We start from the raw sequence: 3,372 nt of genomic DNA on the forward strand, positions 1-3,372 counted from the left end.
GGTAGACAAGAAGTTATGCAGATGTGGCCCATTCAAACAAGTCAACACCAGAACAGAATCAAGCAACAGTACCTACTAACCTGACCACTGTTATTACTGCCTCTCTAGCAAACATGCTACAAGACTTCAGCATGTCAAACCCTTCAGCAACCTCCACTAAAAGATTCCTATGTGAAACAAGCCATCCTCACAGCACTTATAGATGAATAGAAACAAACTAATTCCAGCCTCTCTTCAGATCATTGCATGGAATGCAAATGGCCTCAGAACCAAAATTTTAGAGCTCCAAGACTTTACTCAGAGATATCAGCCAGATGTTGTTCTAATAGCAAGATACATTGAAGACCCTCGGACAGCCCTAAAATAAGAGGATATCTTCTATACTGTCGGTTCATTAAAGAGGCAGGGGCACTGCCATCTTCATTAAAAATTATATCAAACACCATTCTGTAAATAATCTTCCAACCACTAACCTTGAGGTCACAGGCGTGGATTCACTAGCTCGGCAGGCAGACTGGAAAAATCTACTCAGCCTACAACCCACCTTTAAAAACTCTACTGCATTCTGATCTAAATGTCATCTTAGACATTAGAGAGTCCATCATTATTGTCAGAGACTTAAACTCCAAGCACTCTGCTTGGAATTGTAGAACCACCAACAATAATAAGGGCGCTCGTTCAGCCATATTATGGTAGACGCCGTCGCTTCACTAACAATTCCTATTAACGTAGCGAGTGAGGAAAGAAGTTTTTCCAAGCTTAAACTGATTAAAAATTATTTGCGAACAGCAATGACCCAAGAAAGATTGATTGGTCTAGCAAATATATCAATAGAGGCGGACATAGCTTATAATTGATATTTAGAAGAGCTTATAAACATTTTTATTGTGCGATATCCCTGCAGAGCAAACATTTAATTAATATTGTTATGTAATTGTTTTGCATTAATGTTTCTCTTGTAATAAAAACAAAATAGCAGTTTGAGATTTTCTTATATTTTTGTCTTATTTAATAACAAGCAAAAATTTAATTGCTTGCCTCACGGCACGATCTAATCTGCCGACGGCCCTCTGCGTGTATATATTTTACAGATATAAAATACGCTGTGTCGGTGATGTCTTAAGTATATTAGCGTCGCAAAAAAAGATACTTTGTCATTTTTGTCATTACAAGTGATCTTATATGTAATTTGAAATAAATAAAAGTATCATACTTTCATCTTTACATTCACATTATCAATTTACGATGTTTTATATAAAATAATAGTAAAGTAATAACTTGTGGCGACGGTGGTATAGTGGTTAGCATAGCTGCCTTCCAAGCAGTTGACCCGGGTTCGATTCCCGGCCGTCGCAGTATTTTTTTTTCCCCCCTATGTCCTGTTATCATCATATTATATTCAATATATCAAACTCAGATCCCAAGTTTTCTAAATACAGTAATCTTTCTGTTATCGGTTCTCGTCTCATTTAGCTAGTTGGCTTCATTCGATCTTCGGTTATTATTATTATTATTATTATTACATGACACCTCCAAGGAGTCCAAAGACTCCTTGGAGGTGTCATCGAGGGAGTTCTTTCATTTTGAAAGAAAAGTTGTTAAAAAATTGAGTATTCTCATTGCATCTGCCAATCATTCTTTTTATCAGTGAACTACAGCCATGTATAATATATATTATATATATATATATATATATATATATTATTTAAATATTTAATTATATTTATATATATCATGAATTTAAAAATTATTTTTAAATTTCTTTAGTCTTATAGCATAATTGCAGATAGAAGATTTCAAGTACAATGCTACTTATTTAAACCGAGAAAGAAAAATATTCACTGTGTAATTGTTTCTCAGCTGAATGCTATCTTAAGTTTCCTAAATATTATGCCAAAGGGTTTTTCTTTATCTTTTATCTGAGATATCAAAGTGAATTAACTGGATGATTGTAGAAGTCAACCATAAAATCAAGCATCTGTACAATATCGCTTTAATAAATCTTGTTTTCTATATAAAAAAAAAACCTCATCCTTTTTGCCATTATTGTTTGTTTGGTTGACTTAAAAAAGAAGGTTCTTTGCTAAGAACGTTTATCTCTCTCTCTCTCTCTCTGTGGCGCGTAACCATAGTTTTGCTCGCATACATCTCTCAGCAATTTTTTGTCGAATTGCTTTAGAGCCTTCATATGTTTTGGTGGTTATGTAATAATAATTATTATCCTAATAACTAAAATTACTAGTGCATTATTAGTTTATTTTCAGTCATGGTCTGAAGAGGAAAATCCCATTTGTAGTTTTTTGTCTCGCGTTGCCCACACTTTTAAATTTACTTTATGCACTTCTATGCTGCGATTTTGTACTTCATTAAGTCGCAATGTAATTTAGGATTAAGACAGAGACGGCTTCAAGCACTATACTACCAAGCATCGCATAAGGGGTACTTAAAGTTAGGGCACTAACCCACTTTTTATTAATAAAATAGTTACCCATTTATTTTTATCGGGGTTCGAGACGTTGTTCCGGTTCTTCAAAAAAGTATAAATAGCGTTCCAGTTCACTCTACAAGTTGTATATTCGTGAATTCATCATCATAAATAAAATGTGTTAGCGCTTACATAGAAAATGGTAAACGCAATAATAAATTTTATTTTATTGTTTTTCTTCGAAATTCAACGATTTTCAAGAAACAAACGGACTAATTAAACGTCCGTTCACGTTAATCTAAACAGATATCGTGAAAACGCAAAGTAGAATCGCACTAAAGAGGCCGAATAAAAAGATAACATGATTTTTAAATAATTCATGTGAGGAAACAATGTAAATTATTGTAAATTGAAATAAATGCATTACAACAACAACAACAACAACAACAAAAAAATGAAATTTATTTTAAAAAAAATAAATAAATAATTGTATGCAACTACAAGGGCCAGCTCGCTAAGGTAATCTTGGTATATCGGAGAAAGCTAAGGGAAGATAGCCATCTTTTCTTTATTATTAGCCTCTAATTTTTGGGACAACATTCCGAGGACGTGCATCGTGATGCAAACATGGTCAACATAGCAAGTTTCCGTCTGCATTAATAGTACAAAATATCGTATAGGAAATCCACTTAGAGAAGTAGGATGACCATTGCAAAGCCACAGAATTCTGTCCTTGGACCCTCTACTTATTTATCCTTTTAATCAGTGCTCCTGTAGTATTTGAAAGGAGATATTCAACTACTTGCTGATGTAGCAGAGTTGGGAGCATGGTAAGGAATGACTGATGTCATACGCTACCAAAGGCTATGAAATGCTTCTAAAACTTGTTTTAGATTTTAATTATACAACGAGAAATAATAATAAATTAAAGAGGTAAGAATGCATAT

The 3,372-nt window shown here is 33.6% G+C and overlaps 1 non-coding gene across 1 annotated transcript; it reads left to right on the forward strand.

Annotated features, from left to right (window-relative positions):
• Nucleotides 1–1,283: 1,283 nt before the first annotated feature.
• TRNAG-UCC (transfer RNA glycine (anticodon UCC)) lies at nucleotides 1,284–1,355 on the forward strand. Its single transcript has one exon. It is a non-coding gene; the product is annotated as a tRNA-Gly (tRNA).
• Nucleotides 1,356–3,372: the final 2,017 nt, after the last annotated feature.

The sequence above is a fragment of the Typopeltis vanoorti genome, chromosome 16 (assembly GCF_054136105.1).
Source record: "Typopeltis vanoorti isolate ZY-2024b chromosome 16, IOZ_Tvanoo_1.0, whole genome shotgun sequence".
NCBI lineage: Eukaryota > Metazoa > Arthropoda > Arachnida > Uropygi > Thelyphonidae > Typopeltis > Typopeltis vanoorti.